General features: G+C 59.4%; 1 long non-coding RNA gene across 3 annotated transcripts in view; it reads right to left on the bottom strand.

Moving 5' to 3' along the window:
* The window catches only part of LOC308244667, a 42,391-nt gene that overhangs the window by 9,455 nt on the left and 11,330 nt on the right, over window positions 1-21,606 (bottom strand). Inside the window, exon 1 of one of the 3 annotated variants that reach the window (XR_013960158.1) lies at window positions 10,734-10,863. The exons of 1 other annotated variant lie outside the window; for it this stretch is intronic. This is a non-coding gene — a long non-coding RNA (uncharacterized lncRNA). Of the gene's footprint in view, window positions 1-4,300; window positions 4,692-10,733; window positions 10,864-21,606 lie in introns of those variants that run through there. One more of the 3 variants, XR_013960159.1, reaches the window with a different exon arrangement.

Raw genomic sequence — 21,606 nt, 5'->3', positions numbered from 1 at the left:
CCTCGGCTCCAACAGGCCCCCCGGGCGCAGGGGCCCTTCCCCGAGGCCAATACCATCGCCCCCATGTCAACTGGAGAGACGTGAGCCTACGTGCACGCGGATGGTTCTTATCAGGCCTCCTGTCCAAGGCCGGGCTGGGCAATCGCACTGGCTCATCGGCCCTCCCCCCACCACCACGTCCCACTCCCCCTCTCCCCCCCTCCCCCTCTCCAGGGGCCCTGCACGTAGGCGCACGTGCACACACGCACACGGCCTGCCCACCCAGGCTCTGGCCGCTCCCACCCGCCTGCCCAGCCGCCATTTCCTCTCCCGGGCCCCAGCCTCGCTTCAGTCTGCAAATGGCCGGCCCGGCCCCGCCTGGCCCCGAGGGGACAGGGCCCTGCCTGCCCAGAGCCCAGAGCGCAGCGAGGGCCCTTCCTTCCCCCACCAGCGGCTCGGCACCGGGGTGGCGGTCCACCCACTGGCTGTTTGGTGGCCCACGGCCAGCCCCAGGCAGACACGTGGCCTCCAAGCACCCGTCCACCTCTGGAAGCTATGATGGCTCAAACCCACCCAGTTTCTCTTGCACCCAAGTTTCCCCACGTGCCCCGAGGACAGGACACCTGTGTGTCCACGCACACGTGCTCCACGCACGGGCCACGGTGCAGAGGGAGCAGGCCGTCCATATCCGGCCGCCACGTGGACACCCGGGTTCACGCTCAGTGAACGCAGAATGAATACGGGCTCTGGAGGATGGCAGGCCCGAGTGTGAACCCCGAGCCGGCCCTCAGCGGTGGGTGATTCTGGGGAAAGCACTCGCCTGAGCTTAGGGCCCCCCCAGGAGAATGGCCCTGGGGACAGCCAGAAATGGGCTCTGTGTGCGCCAAGCATGTGCTAAGTGTTGTCCACGTGTCACTGTGAGGCAGGGACGCGTACGGTCCCATTGCACAGATGAGGAAGCAGAGGCACAGTGAGGCGAAGCTCACCCCTGACCAGGGACAGGGAGGAGAGGCCCCCCTCGCTCTGAGACGGACCCGAATTTCTGAGAGCCCCCAGCACTGACAAGAAACACAGCTCAGATGCAGAGACAGGGGCGACCACAGGCTAAAGGACCCCCATCGGGATTGAAAAATCCGGGAAGTTGGCTCTCCAACGGGGCTGGCAAATGCCACCAACTTTTCCTTCCCTTCCCCAACTTGTCCACCAGCAGGTACGGTCCCTAAAACAGCCTTTAAAAAAGCCGCAGCCCAACTCCGAGTGCCTCTGCAGGACGCAGCCCCGGGAAGCGCCCTCCCCCCCCGCCCCCCCCCCCTGCTGGAGGCACAGCTGCCCGCACCCCTGGGAAGGGGCCTCGGGGGCTGGGGGCTGGGGGCTGGGAACAGGAAAGGAATCCAGAACTTAGAGATGCAGAAGCAAACACTTCAAGATGAGGAGGAGGGGGGAGAAGCGGCCTGGGAGCTGATTACAACACGGTAATGTGAGCAAATTCACAAAATAAACAGTCCCCATCGTCTGCAAATGATTGTGGCTGTAAAAGTGCTCTGCCCCCCTGGGTGGCAATAGGGACCATTAAATGGTGCCCTTTATCTTGGCAAGATAAAATTTTTTTTAAAGTTTATGGCTACTCTTTGTAGTTTACCTGTTGAATTTTTTTAATTTTTTTTTTTTTAGTTTGGATTTTAAAGTACCTTTAGACCATGCCAAATATTTAACCAGCTGGGTTTTTTCATAAAAGTCTCAAAATAACTTTATGGGAGGCTGTACAGAAAACACCCAGACCTCCAATGTCCGTCCCGCAGCGTGTAGGAAGATAGCACAATCTAGCCCTGTCCGCACCCACGGCGCTGCGTTGAAGTCTAGGGCGAACGCGGGCCAGGCTGCAGAACAAGATAAAAACTGGTAACTCATTAAAACATGGACGGTCCTTTGACCCAGGTCATGTGCTGTCTCAAAAGGCAGAGATAAAGACCAAAATTTAAATTAAAATTTAATGAAGGGGATCGAGTTCCCCTACGGAATTTTTCGGGAACGGGGAGGTCATCGGGTCAGGCTGCCTCTCTACGCAGAGGCGACTTGTTTATTCTGACCTCCGTCCGTCCAAACTGTCGGCTCCACGGCCGAAATACGCTGCGTGGCCGAGGCCCGGACCCCGGCAGGCAGGCCGGCCCCTCTGTGCTGTGAGAAGAGGCAACTTCAGTCTTGAGTGGAGTTTAAATAGAAGCGACGATGTGAAAGCTGCTATGCTGCTTTCTTTAAAAAAAAAAAAAACAACAACAAAAAACAAACAAAACAAAAAAAACCCTGCTGAGAAGCACTGGGTGCCATGGAGAACGGTGAGATTTTGCCTGATTTACAAAAATAAAAAAATTTAAAAAGTCTATGGCGTTTTACTGATTTGGGGACGAGGTACCGTTTACTGATCCTGCCCAAGTTAAAAACTCGGGTAATAACTGACCATGGATGAGGCGGTATCCCTATCCCTTTAAACCATTAGGTGAACCTAATCTCGGTGGGAAATACTGATTGAGAAAGAAAGTGCTCATTTATGGAAATTAACTGATTTTGTGCTACCTGCCCCACCTTGTCCAAAAAGAAGATGAGTTTGTACTCAGGAAATGTGACCACCTATCCTTCCAGGATTTAGGATTAAAAAATCTCTTTCACCTACGTTAATTACACCAAAAAAAAAAAGAAAGTAAAATTAAAAGAAAAGATGAGCAGTGGGCAGCTATTAAAAGTAGACGTGCTTTTAAAAATGATGATCATCCCCCCCCACCTCCAGACGCCTCGCTCTGCTCTCGCTCGCTTGCCTCTGAAATGGATCACACTCTGTTCCTTCCTGTGACTTTTATTTTGCCGCTGGTGTTTCATTGGGTGCTTGCTAAATATTGGGGTGGCACGCGCCTGCCGTGAGCGGCCGTGGCTGTCATAACCACGGCAATGTTTTAATTTTCCCCGCTGCGTGCGCCCGGCTCCGCAGCCCACGGCCTCCGGGATCGACTGCTGTCTGGCCTCAGAACAAAGCAGCCGCCCATGTTCCTCGTGGGGGCTGCTGCTCCGTTCTAACGTCGGGTGGCTGCTCGGGCCCCCACGGCTCCGAGTTAGAAAAACAAAGATGCACGCACACGAGGATTCGCCTGTGAGCTGCAATCTAGAACTTTCTGGACCTCGCTTTCCATTTTCCATAAGCCCAGAGACCCTGGCTGCCCAGAGACCCTGGCTGCCCTGAGCTGCGTCGGCAGGCCACGCTCCGGCAGCCTGCCCGAGGGCGGAGGTGAGCTCGCAGCTGCACTCTGCAGAGCCCACCTTTTAAGTCAAAGGCTTCAGCCGCTCCCAAGGGTCAGGGACCAACAAAGAAACTCAGGCAGCCCCGGCCCCAGCTCTCCACGAGCCTTGGGGGGCCCCCCGGGGACATGCAGGTCCTTAAGGGACTCCCACCCCCGCCGGCCACCGCTCTGCAGGTCGCAACCAGGACGGGATTGGGACCACGAAGCGCCCCCCCAGGGTCTGTCCAGTGGACAAGCCCAGGTGCACCCCACATGCAGGCTGTGGGCAGGGCGGCTCTGAGCCGGCCCAGCACTGTTGGTGCTTAAATGAGGGCTTCAGACCTAAAAGCCCCCACACCTAACAGATTTCCCCACACTGAGCTGAGAGTCCAAAACAGCGTTCTTTTCTTTCTTTCTTTCTTTCTTTCTTTCTTTCTTTCTTTCTTTCTTTTCTTTTTTTTTCAAAAAATAAAATAAAACGAAAGGGAAAGAGAACTGGATCCCCGCACTGTGGACACGGCAGCATGGAAGATGCCGGACAACATAAAGGGCCTCTGTTCCCCGAGGCGCGTCCACCTCGGAGTGCCAGCCGGGCCTGCCGGCCTGCAGAGTCGCCGGGAGGGGCCTGGGCGCCTCGGGTGTTTGTCCCCGGGCCACTCCCGACGCTGCCGGAGATTAAAATGCTGGTGATCACGGTAACAGGCGCGCGGACACCGCGAACCCGGGAGGCAGGCCGTGCCTTTAATACCTCCTGGAACGTTCGCTCAAACGCCTGAACGCGGGCTGCTGTGCGGTAACGCTCATTCCCATTGTGATCTCTGGAGCCTGGCGCTGTGGATCTCAGAAAGCAATGGGCTTGGCTTCCGCCTTTTCCCCGCAGTTTCTGGAAGGACTGACTTCACTAAAGCTGGGGGGGGGGGGGGGGGGGGCGGGGAGCCTCAGAGATAGGATTTGAATTCCGGAGAACCAATTAGAGGGAGAGAACGTAACGGCACGAACACAAGATGGCAGAGCCTCGGCTTGTCTCCAGAAAAGAGAAGGAAGAGGCGACTTACCCGGCAGCGGGGGGGGACGAGGAGCTCTCTCTCCAAAGTGAGGACGGGAACCGCCGAGCCCGTGCCCATGCCCGCTGGTCACGGCGGCAGCAGCTGAGCACGGGTGCCGCCGGCCAGGCCGTGCCCAGGTGCCAGCCCCGGGCAGATGGGCCCTCGGGTGTCCTGGTCTCTGGCCACCGTCTTCTGTCCGTCCCCGATCCTGGCTGGCATGGCCTGGGCGCCTCGGCCGCCGGAGGCAGGGCTGCCAGGAGCCGAGTGGCGTTGGGAACCCGGCTGGCAGCCCGGGAGGAGAAAATGCTACTTTTGTCTCCTGCGCTGTCTGGCACTGGCTGCGGGGAGGGGGCCAGGGCGTGCGCTCGGCCCCGCCCACCGGGAATTTTTGAAAGATGCTCATGGGTGTCAGAGGCAGACGTGGCAGAGGCGGGTGGGCCGGACCCCCAAACGAGGCGGGGGGGGGGGGGACTGGCCTAGGAGGGGGGGGGCGGGAGGAGGAAGCTGCAGCGTCTGGCCACTCAGCGGCCACCGAGGAGGACGCCGGGAGCCCGGGCCGGCCTGGCCCGGCCCTCCCCTCCCCGTGGCCAGGCTCGCGCCATGTTAGGGGCCAGGCTGCCCTGGGAGTCCAGGCGGCCGGCTGCTCGGAATAGAGGCCGCCTTGTTCCCACACGTGGCCCTGCAGAGCAGCGGGGGCCGACCGCCGGGGCGCTCCCAGGGCCGGGCACCCCAGCGCACCCCAACAGCCCCTGGCCCTCCAAGGGAGCCCACTAACCCACACCCGGGGAGGCTGTGGCCACGAGTTTGATTCTGGCCTTCTGTCCCATCAGCCGCCTCACTCTGGGCGAGCCACACCGCCTCTCCTCGCCTCAGTTTCCCGTCTGTGCAAAGACCGGGGAGGATGGCAAAAACCACCAGGCCGCTGGGGTAACACAACGAAGCACGCAGCGTGCTGACGGGTGGCCGGTACCCCCCGGGCGCTCAAGAGCTGGGCCCCACGCCCAGAAGGGCCGCCCAGGTGGCCAGGAGGCCGCCCGGGGCCCAGGCTCGTCTCTACGGCCTCTCGCAGACAACCACCGTTCAGTTTCACCAAGACCAACACCGGCCACCACCGCGGGGAAAGGTGACCGCTGTGTCCGGCCCTCGGCCCCGGGCCCGTGAAACCCGGGGTTTCAATGTGGGCACTCCCAGTGGAGACTGATCAGCCGTGGGCACCGGAACTGCATCCTCAGGGCCAACCCAACCCGTTGGCCCACAGCTCTCCTCTGGCCCTTCTGTGGCCAGAACTGCTGGCTCTGTGCGGGGTACAGGGACGGCGTGGAGGGGCCGCGGCTGCCTCCCCGGACCGTGGCCTTCCTGCCAGTGACACATGGAGGGAAGCTCAGGCCAGGCCAGGCCGCCAGGGGAATGTCTGAATACGCTTTGTGCCCGGGCAGGGCCGGTCATGCCCAGAGTGCGAGTGGTGGGGAGAGGCAGCCAGCGAGGACTCTGCCCTCACGCACAGCCACGTGACCAGCTCGCCAGCTGATGACAGAGACAAAGCAGGTAGGATTCCGATGCCACGCACCCCGCCAGGAACGCGGGGAATGCCATTCCAGCCCGGGCTGGGCAGGGCTGCCAGCAGCCTGGCCCGGGAGCAGAGGGTCCCCGTGCTCCGGGGGGGGGGGGGGGGCGGCCCTGCACACCAGGTGGCCATCTCAGGGCCGGCCCTGGCGGGAGAGAGGCAGAGCCGGGGTTTCCGCTGCAGGAGGTGGCGGCACCCGCACCCTGACACACACATCGCCGCGGTGCCCTGCAGGCCGGCGTGGGGTTCCGGACACGGCACAGCAGCCCGGCCCGCATCGGGTCCCTCTCCCTCCGATGGGACGTGTGCCGACAGCTCCGGCAGTACCTCCGCGGTGCTGGGAACAGAATCCCCATCAACCGGCCCGTCTCCCCCTGGCAGGGCAGGGAGGGCTCCGCAGATGACATGCATGGACCCTGACGTATGCAGGACACACGTGTGTCCCCGCAGGCCCAAACCTGCACGGCCAGTGCCGGCTCGGAGCCAGGAGAGTCTGGGTGCCGGGTGTGCAACCCCCGGGCCATGTGCTGGGGCTCCTCTTACCGTCAAACCACGCGCAGGCCACCGCCCAGGCACCTTCGTTTTGTTATCACTTAAAATGCAATTATAAACGGCTGGTTTGAAGGTACAGATCGCCCTTACACACGTACAGATCGCCCTTACACACGTACAGATCGCCCTTAAACACGTACAGATCGCCCTTAAACACGTACAGATCGCCCTTAAACACGTGGAAGGCGGACGTAGACTTAAGAGCCCAGAGCAGCAGGTGAAGATTTCAGCTCGTGCTCTCCCGCCCTCTGGAATCCCAGAACTGCACGGGCCCTTCCCGGGAAAGCCAGCCCCGCGCTGGCATTCCTTGATTAATCTTACGGGGAAAATCTGTGACTCCTGGGAAAAAAAAAAAAAAATGGCCTTTTCACTCGGTATGTCTCCGGCACATGTTTTCTGACCGCAAGGACCAGCCTCGCTGACGACAAGAGCGGCTGCCGCTGCCCGCGGGCCACGGCTCGGCTCCGACAGCCTCTCTGGCCGCTGATTAAACAAACGGAGGCCCGTCTGCAGCTGCGCTGTCCACGCGGGTTTCTGAGCCGTCCCGACAGGCCGAGCTCCTGGGCCCCGACTCACACAGGTCTCCAACCAAAATTCTGAATTGTACTTTTGAACTACAACGCCCCCCCCCCCCCAAAAAAAAAAAGGTGAATAAAAGCTTATGTTTTAGGGTTCCTCTGTCCCGTGTCACGACATTTCAGTCTTTCCATTTCAATCTTACTGATCCTGCCCCGGCCTCAGAGGCCCCCACAAAAGACAGCTCTCTTCATAGTATGTGGGGGCGGGGGGGGGGTTTGTGGAAGGTGGAACACACCGCAGCTTAGAGGTTCCAGGATTTAAAAAAAACAACAAAAACGATGCAACTGAAGGTTTTTTAAAAAAATAAAACCTCATTTTGAAAGCAAATATTAGCATTTGCCTAACAAAATCTTTTGGGGCGAGAAAGAATCTTGCAGGGAGGTGACTCTGACCCCCGTCCCATCGGGCACACGCCCTTTCCTGCCCTCTACCCACCTTCGCAGGGACCTCCAGACTGAGGCCCCTCTAAGCTGGCTGGGGTCTGGCCCCATTGTCCACTGTGGCCTTCCCCCCGCTGCCCCGACCCCACCACGCTCTCATTATAAGCCCCATCTGGATGAATTCCTGCCAGAGGCCCTAACGTGAGCCTGGGGTCCCCCACCCCTCCCCAGGGCGCCTTCCCGGCTGTGGATTTAGCAGGAACCTGGCCGAGCTGCTTCGGCACCATCCCCAGGGGCCAAGCCAGGAGTGGGGAGATGGCCGGCCGGCGAGCAGGCCTCAGAGGGAAATTCTGTTCATTCTATTAATGCGGCAAACTTCCATCCGGCGCTAACTCTGGCCAGGCTTCTCCAGCAGGGCAGCGGGTCTGAGGGGCTGCGTGTGGCTTCACCGGGTCAGGCTAGAGACTCTCCGGTAACCTGCACGCCCCTCCCAAGTTCATCGGAGAATGGGATGGGGGGAGGAGTAGAGAATACCAGAGAATCACAAAACTCGCTCTCTGCGGTCACCCCCCAACCCAGGGACAGACCCTTTCTCCTCCACTCCCTGTTTTCCTCACGTCCACTCGGCGACACCTCCCCGCCCCCCCCCCCCCAGCAGACAAAGGCCAGCAGGGCCCGGCGAGAGGGAGGCCCCCTCCAGGCCACGACCCCAACCCTGGCTACCTTGCCGGTGCCTCGTGCCCCTGCGGCCTTTCAGAAGAAAAGCCACAGAAGAAAACAAAATAAACTTGTGAAAGTTTAAACTCCACGGAACAAAGAGAGCCAGGCGGTCCCACCGAGACTTCCCCCGGCCCGTGGCTCGGGGGGACTGTCTTTCTTCCTTTTCTATAAATCTCCGTCCCTGACTGAGCTCCCGGGGCCCGCGCTGCCCAGACACTTGAGCGCCGCCGTCCCCGCCGACGGGCCCTGGTCGGCCCTGAAAATAAATATTTCACATGAAAGGTCCATTGTCTTCGATCGGAGACAATTGTTGCTTTTTCTTCCTCTGTGGCCCCAGAACGTCAGAAAGCACGGCCGGTGCCTTTTAGGGCTGGTCCTGGTTCCAACAAGACATGCGGAAGGGGGGCCCCCTCGCCGGGCTCCCTGACCGTCGGAGACAGATTCCAACCCAGGCAGAGGCGGGCGTCTGCTCGGCGTCCGTCCGTCCGTCTGTGCGGATCGGGGCCCCGGGAAGAAGGAGCTCGCCCGTCCTGAAGCCCTCCCGCCCCGTCGCCACCCGCCTCGCCAGCCGGGCCAAAAGAAGGGGTACCGCTTCCGTGGGTGCATCCGGGGACCCCCGGGGGACGTGGCCGCATCTGGGGTGCCCAGTGCCTCCCGCCAAGTCCCCGTGACGGGGAGAGCCCAGACTCTGCAAGCTCCGGACGGCTCCCTTGGAAACATGGCTGAGGCTCCCTGTCCTGCCACCTGAGGGGCGGGGGGTGGGGGGGTGGGGGGGGTGCATTCCAGGGGCCTTTCTAGCGAAACCAAAACTGGGCTCCCTGCTTCTCACAAACTCAAAAATATAATAACTGGCAATAAAAACGATGATTGCCATTTACAACAATAACCATTACCGCAGGGGCGGCCATTTATGGCGCCCTGCCACGTGCCAGGACCTGCGCTTTGTGCGACTGAAGCCGTCCCGGCCCTCGGAGCGACCCTCTGGGGTCAGCATTCCTAGCCCTGCTCCCAAGCTCGGGGCCCGGGCCCTGGGAGGTGATGTGACTTGTCTAGGGTCACACGCTGAGCCAGGGGTCAGGTTGGAGCTGCCCAATGTGAGCTAGCCCCCCCTTCCCCCCACCCCCCGCCTCCCGGCTCCCGGCTCCACGGGACTTCTGCAAGAGAATTCGCCCTTTTCCCTAAACGTGCAGATCTACCCCCCGAGCCCAACAATGGCCAAGCATGGTGGTTCCCAGATACTTTCCCGCCTGGCCTGGCTTTGAAGGGCCTCCCTAGCTTCCAGAACACCGGCCCTCAGTGGGGGGGCACACGCCGGTATCTTACAGGAGGTTTCCCCAGACACGGGGTGCCTGCCAGGGTGGGCAAAGCCCTCCAGCCCCTCCCGGGCCCCCATGGGCCGCCTTGGAGTCCGACCTGGTTCAGGGCGGGATGGAACAGGCCCCGAGCCTTCTGAGGATGGACGCACGTGAGGCGGGAGTGAGCCACGCGGGCCCAGAAGTAACCCTACCGCCAAGCTCCCCACGTCCCGGCTGAGCAAAGCCAACGCTGTGTGTGCCTGTCCACGTGGCGTGCTCAAGGCCGGGCATGGCGGAGGCCCATCACCCCCCCCCCACCCCGCCCCAGCAGCACCCCTGGACACCCCTCACCCGGGATCTGGGACCACAAGTGGCCAGAGGCTGGGCATGGCGGGGCCGCAGTGCAGGCAAGGAGCCGCCCTGGTTTTAAAAAAAAAAACAACACACCCAGACTACCGGGGCCATCTTCCCAGCAGCCCGCCAGCCGTGAGAACCTCTCCCCTTGCCTAGCACCGTCTATTGAATCCAGAAGTGATTAAAAAAAAAAAAAAAAAAAAAAAAAAAGGACAGGCGTAGTTTCGTTTTCGGGACCTTGCCTTTGTGTGCGCGTCATCAAAAATAAAACTGTGCTCGGATGGGATATGCCAGCTCGGCAAGAGGCCCCCTGGGACGAGCCTGCGCTGGAACAGAGCTGCCCGAGGGAACAAGGACAAAGGCAGGGCCTGCAGGCAGCCCCGCAGTCTCCCGCAGACTCAACTCTGTCCCGTTCCCCATGCCGGGGGCACACTCTAGGGCAGGAGCTGGGCCTCTGGGGCTTTGCCAAATAGCAGCCCCCCCCCCACAAAGTGGCCCGGGGGGATGCGTCCTGGGGTGCTAGACCTGTCCCTGTCCCTCGCGTCTGGCCGGTGGAGGAGCCGAGGGTGCCCCATGTGCGGGGATGTTTTCATCCTAGGGGCCGCCCAATGGCCTCGGCACAATGCCACCCATCCCCACCCCTCGGGCCCTGTTACAGGTCATCTGTGGACCCAGAGAAAAAGCCTCCCACATTTTTCAGCGCCCCCCCTCCTCCCCCCCCCCCCCGACCCCGAGCACTTGAGCTTCCTGTAATTACCAACCTCGTCACCGCCATCGCCACGCCGGGCACAGCTCTGAGCCGGAGCACAGGCTCACGGCAGCGGCACCCCATTCTGAGATCACTCCCGAATGTTCCACCCCAGGTTTCGTGTCTGCTAACTGCCTCGGATACAGTCATAAATAAAAATTCAAAATGAGAGGTGGGGGATGGGAGGGGGGGGGAAACGGCCCTAGCCAAACAGCCGGCCAGGTCTGCCCGCCGTTCCAAGCGAACTTACAGCCTCCGAGGCCAGGTGGGCGAGACCTCACGGCAACGCTCTCCTTCGTCGGGGTCCTTCCTGGGATCGGGGAGCCAGGCAGCCCCAGAGAGGGAGGCACAAGGCAGGCCCGGGCTGCTGGGGCCTCTGTCCAAGTTCGCCGGAAACAGGGCCTCCAAGTGCCAGCTCACAAGTCCGGGGTGTTACGGAAACAGGCCGCCCCTCCCCAGGAGACTGTTGTCGAAGCACCCAGGAAGGTTCTCCAAACCGAACCACATCACAAGCTGGGGGAGAGTGCGGGGAAATCGCACCTGTGATGCGACCGTAATAACACGCAGGCTTAATCCCCACCGGTATGGGTTTCCTTTTAGCAGGGAAGGCACGCACAAGTACCAACATGCATTTTAAAGCCCCCAGCGGCGAGGGCCAGCGAACTCAAATGCAATCAGGGCGGCGCTGGCCTGCAAGAGACCGCCGTGGCTTCGGCTTCGGCAACCCAACTTTAAAGAAATGAATTTCAGCGTTCCCTTAAAAACACCCCCGTCATTACCGCCAGCGTGCATTCCTTCACCCCTTTCTTGCTCCCCACAAACTGGCCAGAGCCGGGGACAGGCCTGTGTGTGAGCCACCTATAAAGGGGGATTTATTACGCAAAGTTATGAGTGGTTTTTCATTTTATGCCACCATAAACAACAGCTTCCACAGGGCCTTTCACGCGGCCGGCCCGTCGCGGTGGGGCTGGACCAGGGGGCCCCCTCGATCCACTCTCGGGCAGTGCAGGGCCGGCAGCCCGCTGGTCTAGGGAGCGAGGAAACACATTTTAAGGAAGGGTGGTGGCTCCCGACTCCCCCTTCCAAGCACATCCAACCTTTAAAGAGGGCTTCCTTTCTCCGCCCGCTCGGTGGGAGCTGCGCGGACGCTATTTCATGCCTCCCGCACCATTCTCGCTGGCAAACGGCCCGCACACCTGAGGCTGGGCGCCCGGCTCACACGTTCCAAGTCCAGAATGTTGGCGAAGGCGCCGAGTTCTCGCAAGCGGCCCAGGCTGCCGTTCCAGAGCAGACCTCCTCCCAACGCCCCTCTGCGGAAGGCCTGCCCCGGAGAAGGGCTCTCCCTAGAAATCTCTTCATTAATATTTAATTACCCACTAACTAGCAAAAGTGAGAAATGCACTTACCGTCCTCAGGAGTCGCCCTGAACCCCACGGCGACCCGCGGCGCGCAGGTCGGCAGCCTTGCCCTTGCCGGAGACCGCCGAGACCGCCGGACGCAGCCCGCGCCGCGCGATCCTGCCCGCGGCTGCAAGGCCCTTGGCCACCGGCCTGAGTTCAGGGCTCCAGACGCTTCCCTTCCCCACCCCACCCCCCGCGCCGCCCCTCACCGCAGAGAGCAAAGCGGTGCCCTCTCCCCAAACTCTCCCCCGGCAGGTCGGCTCCGGGACGGCGCCGGCGAAGCGCACGGCCAGGCCGCACTTCCCCGGCCCCGCGCCGCGCCGCGGACTGCGCTGCTTTCCCTCCCGGCTCCGGCTTCCCTATATTGAAACCCCGACCCTCGCCGAAGAGGGGTCCGCGGGACCCGGTCTCCTCGCGCCCGCGCCCCGCGCCGCGAGGGACCTTTGTCCTGGCCGAAAACGAAAGCGCGCCGGGCCGGGGGCGCCCACGCCCTGCCGCGGAGGTCCCGGCCCGCACGCCTCGCGACTTTCTCCAAGTTCACGTGCATCCCCAGGCGGGCGGGCGGGCGCCGAGGGCCCGAACTTGCAGCGCCGGGCCACCGGGCGCGCTGCGGCTTTCTTTCGGGCGGGCTGGGGGCGGCCGGCGGCGCGGGCCCGAGGCACAATGGGCGCCGCCGGGCGGGCGGGCAGCGGGCGGGCGGGCGCGGGGACAGCACGGGCCTGGCTTCTGCGCGGCCGCTCGTCTGGCGCGGCCCGGGCGCCGAATGCGGTGGCGGCGGCTGGGCACAGACGCGCCGCGCGCCCGGTGCATGCTAATGGCCGGCGGCCGCGCCATGAATTATTCAGCAGCGGCTCGGAGAGAACGAGCGCGGCGCGGAGGGCAGCCCGGCCCGCGCTTCCCCCGCCGCTGCGAAGCTGCCCGGCGACTTCCCAAACTTTGCCCGGTCGGCACCGAGGCTGAGGCCCCCACGGCTCCTCCGTCCCCGCCTGAGCGCGCCAGCCGCGCTTCCCCCGTTGCCGCCTATTTTATGTCTTTTGTCTCGGAGTTGGCACCTGTCCCAGAGAGCGCGTTTCCCTGCCCACCCCTTCGCCGCCGGATCGGGGCGGGGGAGGGGGAAGGGGGGGGGACCCGAAGAGGAGGGGAAGGAGGATGGGGGAAAGCAAGGCGCCTAGGGCCCCGCAGCCCCGAGAGACCGCCTGGGGGCGACGGCCGTGCCCGCGAGCCCGGCGCCCCCGTTCCGCAGAGAGGTCAGAGCTTCGGCTGTGCCCAGAATACCAACGAGGCCTCCCGGGGCCCCCGCCATGCCCACTGCAGGCGAGGACAGGGCGCGGCCCCTCCCGACTCCCCCCTCCGCCATGCACCCTCCTCCCAGGGCTCGAGCGCGCGGGCGGGGCCGGCGGCGCGAGCAGCGGATTCGCCGCCCGGGCCCCGCGCCTCGCCCCGCAGCCCCGCGTGCGCGCCCCCGCGGGCACGCAGCCCTGGGCGCTCCCCGCCAGCGCGCCCCCGACCCGCGGCCCCGCCCGCCTGCGCGAGCTAGGCGGGGGGTACTGCGCTGCGGGAACCCGGCCGCTTTTTGCTTTGAGCCCTGGAGCCCGCGCACCCAAGGGGCGGGGGGGAGGGGCAGCAAGCGCTAGCCGAGCCCGCCCCGCCGCCCTGGCACCAAGGCGGCTGCTGGAGCGCGTTCAGCGGCTGCGCTTCGAGGGCCCGGCTGCCATGATTGCGGGCAGTGGGGCGCGCGCGCACGCTCGGGCCCAGCTCGGGGACCCCCGGCGGACCGACCGTCCCTGGTCTGTGCGCGCCGCGGGCAGCCACCGGGGTCGCCGGGCTGGTCCTTGCGGGGGCCAGTGTGCCCCATGGAGCTCTAGACGAGGCTCCAGCACAAAGTTCAGGGTCATCGGTGGCCAACGGTTTCCTCCAGGGCAAGGCGCGTGCCAGGGGGACTCCGTGGGGTCTTCCCAGATACCAGGGGCCTGGCGGAGCGAGCGGCGCCTTGCGCAGTGGGGTTGGGGGTGGGGCGCAAGGGATCTGGTGAAGTGGCGGGGAGAAGCGCCCTGTGCCCAGAGATGGAGGGGGTGGCCAAGGTGCCTGGCAGAGGTGAGAGAATCCTCACCGTGCCCGGGGAGGCGTGGGATGGGCGAGGGCACGGCTCCGAGCTCACCCTCTGCCTTCTCCACAGACACACTTGGTGCTCCCGGGCCCAGGGTGCGGGAGCTGCGGGAGAAGTTACAGGCCGCAGCTTCGCTCTCCCGAGCCGGAGGACCACACTGCTGCGGGGGCTCCTTCCCGCGCCCCTGCAGGGGGTCGCTCCTGGCCAGGCTCCAGGCTCCAGGCAGGGTCAGAAGGCCTGCTAGGCCACAGCAGCTTTTGTTGCCGGCTCTGCGGGGGCGCCTGAGTGTTACCTCCCCCCCTCCTCAGCTGGGTCAGCTTGAGCTTATGGCACTAGGAGACTCCGAAACGGGGTCACTGTGCTCGTAACCCCATCTTCCTGCCAGGGCATGCCCCCGCTCAGAGCCAGATGGGCCTGGCTGTCCTCAAGCACCCAGAGAAAGGAGGCCTCCTCAGCCCCATCCCAATGGCTCTGTCTGTGTCCCCCCCCCCCACCGCCCCAACCGGCCTTGGCATTCTCACTACAGTGTCCCTTGACGTCACATCTCGCCATTCCTGTGGACCAATGGAAATTTGCCTGCTGTCATAAATATATATATACTTTTTATGCTATTGGTAAATTCAAAAGTTCCTCACCCGTCCGCCTCCCAGGAAACTCCATCCAGGTTGGGTCGGACTGCCCAGGAGAGGGGGACAGGCCGCCCTGGCCAAGGCCGGGCGGGGGCCGCGGGAGCAGCTCCCCAAGGACCTCTGCGGCCCCGCTGACCACCTTGGAGGCTCCCTAGACCCCCATGACCTTGGCCTTGAGTTGTGCTGCCCCCACTCTGTGACACACACATGCTGGGGGAGGGAAGGGCGGAGGGGAAACGCTAGGCCGCATCCAGAAACCTTCTGAGAGGGCTTTCCCGGGGTGCCTCTTCTTTCTAGAGATGAATTTTCTCTTTCTCCTGAGGGGAAAGGCAGCTTGAGGAAAATGGAACAGAAATGTTTTCCAGTTCATCTTGTCATCCAAGTCCCGAGCGACTTTCACTTTCGACGGCTGCCGACCACCAGTGGAGCCCCCGGGGATGTCACCGAGGGGTGCGCACCCCTCCTCCTGCAGCGGGTGCAGGGGCCTCTCGTGCCCAGTCAAGGGCCAGGGTGGGGAGCTGGAAGTGCAGGCATTCGGCGCCCCTTCCTCCGAAAAGGCCGGCTCTCCCAGCCGCCCCCATTCCAGCAGCACCGTGGGGACAAACGACCTCTCCTGTCTGGCCCAGTCCGTTATCCTTTTCCTCACTCCCCGAACCCCCCCGCTACACAGCGGTGCGTGGGGTAAGGAAACACGTCCCCGTGAGACAAGTCTGCCGGGGCAGTTCCAAAGCCACCGGTCCCCGTGTGTCCCCTCCTGCTCCAGCCACACCAGGGAAGACCCCAACCCTATCGGCCCTTATAACCCCCCTCTGCCCCATCTTTATCCTGGATGGTTCAACTACTTTATAAAAACACAGATTAAAGACATTTTGTGGTTTAGCCACTTGGGCGGCTGCAGAGCCACCAAAAAAAAAAAAAAATGCTTTAAAGCGTGGACTGAACGCAGAGGTGGAAACGTCGTAGAAGCCGGACCTTTTCATACAGAATCTTGTTTTTTTCTGAAATAATGAGCAAGCTGGGTAACAACTGAATGGGGATTTTACAAATAAATATATGGTTCCTATCCTCGCGTAAAACCGTCCCCAAACCCAGAGCCTGCCACTCACACACACACACACACACACACACACTCACACACACACGCCTCATCCAACAACCACACTGTAATCTATTTATAATCACTTTGCTAAGCACCCGAAATATTATAACTAATGTGATATATGTTTTGTGATTAAATGGGTGGATTAAAACATTGAATTTAAAAAGCCACAAAGAAAAAGAGATTATCTTCCATTATGCCACTTCCAACTTTGGTTCCGTTGGGCACACACACACACCGGTGACAGCTGTATCATTACGGAAGGCAGTGCCGAGGTGCCAGGGCACCAGCCTGGTAATTTCCACCTGAAATCATTGTATAATCGGGCCGCCAGCTCACCTTTTTATTAGCTCATTTTTTTTTTCCCCTCACGCTTACACAGTCATAAGTTAACTTAATGCTATTTCTCTCCTCCCAATTATTATTTGATAAAACAAGAAACTGGGTGAGTCAGAGCGGTAGTCGCAAACACACACTCTTTTTAAAAATCCCCTCTGACTTGGCATGGACTTTAGAGAGAACTTGGTTGCAAATTCAGAAATCAAATACCAGCCCTTGGGCGATTCTGTTGGGGGCGACTTGGGCTGGTTTTTAAATCTTTTCCTAACTCACGATCATTTCACATGATTCGAGGTAAATGGCGTGAGAGAGTGTGCTGGGATCGGCCGCGAGGAGAACACACATATCTGCTTTGCGGACGAGTGTTATGCGTTAGGACGGACGGACGGGTTTCCGAGGAGCCGGCCGTGCCCGTGGCCCACGCGGACCTGAGGTCAGATATGTGAAAACTCAGTCACCCGGGGGCTCTCGCTAGACCAGGATGTTTATAGTATCGGCCTCATGCAGTTATTTTTTCCTGATTTCTCCCAAGATCTGTCTATTGGGAATGCAGCCGGCACTTCCTGCTCGGCCGCCCGCGCGGCCCCAGGGTCCCGGCTCAGCCCCCGCCAGCCCCAGAAGGTCCGGGCGCTTCAGTTTCGTTTCCCTTTTCCCAACGCAGGGACCTTCAGCCGCTTACCATTTTCTGTGTCCGAGGCCTTCTCGGAGCTAGCGAACAGATGCATTTAATCTAATTCAGGCAGTCGGGCGGGTGTAAGTGGAAACTTACATTTTTCACTTGGGTTGTGTCCATGCAACCTGCACACCCCAGAAAAATGCGGATTCTCCAGCCGGCCCAATCCCCTCCAGGTTGGGAGTTCCCGGCCTCTGGGTAAGATGCCGCTTCCTCGGTGACCCCTCGTGTCCTTTGGAGGAGCCAGCGGCTCCGAAGCCTGGGGTGCCGTGCGGAGAGGCCAACCCGGCTGAGGAATTCTGTTCTTCCGTCCCTGCGTTTGCGGGCCCGGGGCTCCGTCTCCATCGGCCGGTTTTGTAATAACTTGTCCCGCTTTGTGAAAGCTTCGTTTGGACTCCCAGTGATTTACACGGGGAGGCGGCTGCGGGGGCCGCCTGCTAGTTTAGCTAGAAGTAAAACCGCGAACGGAGCGCGGCCCTTTGCGGGGTCTCGCGCTGAGTAAGGAGATGTGTGCGGCGCGCCCGGGAGGAAAGGTCTTTCCTTCTGAGCATCATGAAGCAATTTTCAAAATCTTTTGCTTTCGTTCACTCAGTTTTATGTCAAACTTGGCCTGACAACCAGCAACAGAAATAAAGCCCTGGCCGTGGCTTCCTATGTTTGGGGAATAAAGCACAGAGCGGGGCTCTGCATCGGCAGCTCCCCCCCCCCCGCCCCACGCCCCAATAAAACCCAGACGCTGGCAGGCCGTTTGTGGATGTCCTTTCATTTTTTAAAAAAATATATAAAGAACAGACTTTGCGGGCCCGCAGCTGACAGTGATCAGTGGCACGTCCTACGCTCTCCCGACTGACAGCGGCCACTCCACCCTGCGGCCCCGCGTTTGTTGAGAAGCCTTCTTTCTGCGAGCAGCTGTTTCATCGTAGTTAACACACCTTGGAAGTCCACGCACTCGCTTTCCACGACGTGTTACCTACGTGTGTGTATATTAAAAAAAAGTCTCACAACCCTGGGAGCATTCCTAAGAAGTTAATTATTATTTTTCAAATAAAAGAACATAAAACAACGAGGAGTCTCAATAAATGTGCGTTCAATCACACACATGTAGAAATGTGGGAACAGGCCGTAGATGAAACACAGATGCTCGTGTGAAAATCCCCCCTCACAGATGAGGAACTGCAATTAATATTTGCATTCCAAAGTAGTAACAACACAGATCAGAAAACAGGCATTAAGGGTGCCGGGCCAATGTCCTCAGGAGAACACGCACACACGTCGCCAAGGGCCACGCTGGGGCCTCGGATTTGGACCGGGAAAGAGCAAAGAGCACATTTGAAAACGCAAAGTTACCTTTCAAAGAGAAGTGGGTGCTGAATTTATTTTAGTCTCTCAGTCCTGCCATTTCTAAAATGGAGTGATCACAAATTGGGAAATTAACATTCTTCTAAAGAATTCATTGTGGCACTTACAGCCAATTTTTATGAGCAATTAAAGATAAGTTAGAGTGTGGAGTTTGTTGCTGGGAGAAGGTACGGATTTCCACAAAAGTGAAAGGACATGAGAAACCCGGGAAAGGAATTTCACTCCCCAAATGTCTAAGGAATGCCTTCCTCTCTCCCGCAGTGGAAAGCCTTGATTTATTTGAAGTATTTTTAGATCTTATTAATCCTTTATAGGGGTCTGAAAGAGTCGTTATTTTAATGACCACATATGCTTTTTAAATCACATCTAAGGAGAATTTAGCTATTAAAAACTTAAAGCAATTTTAAACTTTAAAAACTGTCAAATGTTTATTTAAAAATGTTTAAACAATGCTGAAAGGCTCGTGAAAGTCGGTTACATTTTTTTTTTCTTCCCCACAAATGGAATGAGGATTTTTAGGATCCTTTCTTAGCTGCTTGGCTCCTGGGCGCTCTAGGTAAAGTATGAGCCCTTTAGGAAAAAAAAAGGGGGGGGGACAAGGAAAGAAAATAAACCCAGAGTTGGAACTCAAACGGCGCATTGTTAAATTGCAAGGGACAGCAAGAACTTTTTTTTAAAAAACCAAGCCTTCACAGGTCACTTCTTTAGAATGATTGCAGCAAACCTCAGCCGCCTGCAGAAGGGACCCGGGCGGAATGAGGGATGGGGGCGCCGAGGATAAGTTGTTTGAAATTTGACCACACGGGTCTTATTTATTTAAATACTCCCATTTTATTTTTTTTTTAATCTAATACAATTTCCAGACAGCACAGGTAAGTACTTTGCTTTCTACATAATGAGTTTCATTTTCCAGACGCGGTCTAAACAGCGCGGCTTTTAGATCCCTAACAAAAAGGCAAGGTTAAGGTCAGATTTTTCATACATTCCCTTTCCACAAAAAGTGAAGAATGTCTTAACTAAATTTATGGCTTCGAGACAGGATCCTGTTTAATGGCTGCAAAAAAAAAAAAATACTAAAAAAGCAAGCAGGGCTTTGTTCTGCCCCGTTCCTTGGTGTAATCCCTAATTTTAAAAAAACTTCACGTTTTGTTCTTTGTTGCGTTTTTTGAACCAAAAGACGATGATGATACAAACAATCTGACAAGGGGTGCCATTACTTTTGAAAGTAAGAAGTAATGCAATGAGCAGAAAATGAAAATACAGGATGGCCATGTATTTTTAAAAGGTCTTTCAAACTCCCCAGCAACGTGGCACTGTCCCTCCCGGGCTCGCTGGGAGGATGCTCACAGGCAGGAATTTTTTAAACTATCACCGAGAGCTAGCGCTGGTGCTGATATCTTATCTGGTAACCAGTTTTTCAACTCTGCCTTCTAAATATCCGGCTTCCCGGCGGCCCTGCCCAGCCCCCTCGTCCAGGGCGAGGCTCTGGACACAGAAACCGGCGCCTCTGTCCCGCACACTCATAACTTCTCTGAAATTAGCCGTCTCTTGCACGTAGGACGCCGGAAATTTCTCGGAGGCCTCTCAGCCTCACTGGGGAACTCCTCACGCTGGGAAAAACTTCGCAGCGCACACCTGGATCTACAGACTCGGAAAAATTAACCAGCTGTAGCCAAAAAGCAAAACACTCAGCCACCCGAACAGTCTGCGAGGAACACACAGAGCTCTTTGACGTGCGTGACAAGAAGACATAAATAAAATCGCTCGGAGGCAGACAGGCTGAATGAGCCTTTCAAGACAGCCCCTCGGTGCCTCCAACTTTAATATTAGAACATTAAATGTTAGCGACACGAGAAACATCCCGGGGTGTGTGTGTGTGTGTGTGTGTGTGTATGTGTGTGCACACGCACACACTCAAAAATGTAAGTGTGTGCACATGCATGTGCATGCACGTGTGTAAGTGCTGTGTGTACACACACGTGTGGCTGTGTGTGTGTGCGTACACACGTGCCTGTGTGTGTGTAGAAATAAAAGTTTTTGCTGCCCTCCTGGGTGTGGGGCCGACTTAAGGTGCTGGGGAGCCCCAAGCCAGGTACAGGGCAGGCCCTACCTGTGCTCTTGGGGTCACCCCCTTTTTCATCCCACACATGCCAACGCCCAAAGCCAGCAAACACGTAACCTGCTGGAGATAACAAGATGCGATCTCAGATAGAGCAAACCTTTCCCCACAAGACAAAAACAATGGTGTTCGCCGCGTGGTCAACATGCTGGCCTCATTCCCCATGGTTAGCACAAAGCAGGCAGGCCAGGGGGTGAGGCCAGGGGCTGAGGCCAGGGGTGAGGCCAGGGGCTGAGGCCAGGGGGTGAAGCCAGGGGGTGAGGCCAGGGGGTGAGGCCAGGGGCTGAGGCCTCTCTGCCCGCAGCTCCGCTCCCTCGGGAGGGGACAACAAATGGGTGGACGGGGCTGAGGTTTGGGCTCCACAGATCCTGCCCCAAGCCAGCGGGGCCCGCCGCAGACGGAGCCTGGCCTTGGACCCTGGGCTCTCGGGCATAGCTGAGGAGGGCGAGGGTCTCCAAACCCTCAAATCCAATCCCCCAAACGAGAGCCCACCTTGTGGTCCCGTTCAAAGGCCCGGAGCCTCTATATCCTGCATTTCTCACCAGGTATGGCCCACGCCCTCCTCAAAGCCACTGCGGGCGGGGCGGGGGGGGGGGGTCGACACAGTGCAGCTCAGCAAAAACACCCCACACGCCAGGAAGTGCCAGGTACCCGGAGCTGCTGAGTTTGAGTCAGAAAACAGCCGCCCGGGGGCGGGCGGGGGGCTAGGTAGTCAGGAGATCACCTTGTCTGTGCACAAGAGGGCTTCTTCCCCACCCCACCCGTCTCCCGGGATCCCCACAGCCTGAGAGGAAGGGGGAACAGCCTTGTCACCCTTAAGTGCATTCCTTCAGGACCAGGGGGAGGAGGCCGATGGATGGAGTAGGGGCTTGGCCAAGGTTGCCCAGACCCGGGCCCCCCAGCCGCCGCAGGCAGGCACACACAGCACTGTTCTTTTTTATATTTGCTTTTTTTAAAGAAAAACATCCCCATCCCCCTCGCCGCACTCCCTCACACATAGGCGTATTTTATAGGTGAGAGCAGTTTCCAAGAAAAACAGCCGCATTGAAATCTGGGCCCCAGAACAGCCGAAAGCCGGCCAGCTTCTGTGACCTCCCTCCCCCACAGCCGGCTTCGGTCATCCGAGGCGGCCACCCTTCCCCGCCAGGTGCATCCTGATCACCCCCTCCAGCCGCTGGGAAGAATGGACCTCCGGTGTGAAATCGCAGACACAGCTCCCTCGGGGCCTGCCGGGTCCTCCCGACAAAGCCGCTCACCTGAGCGGAGGGGTCACAGCCCCGTCCACCGCCCTTCCCGCCGAGCCGGCACCCTGCGCAGGGCTGCCTGCCTGTGCGCTCCACACAAAAGGCCGAGCGGGTTACCAAAATGGCCTGGAAAATCGCAGCCTCCCGCCAGCCA

Source organism: Plecotus auritus (genome assembly GCF_963455305.1).
Source record: "Plecotus auritus genome assembly, chromosome: 3".
Lineage (NCBI taxonomy): Eukaryota > Metazoa > Chordata > Mammalia > Chiroptera > Vespertilionidae > Plecotus > Plecotus auritus.
The sequence above is the reverse complement of the archived record's forward strand: the minus strand, read 5'-3'. Positions and strand labels throughout refer to the sequence as shown.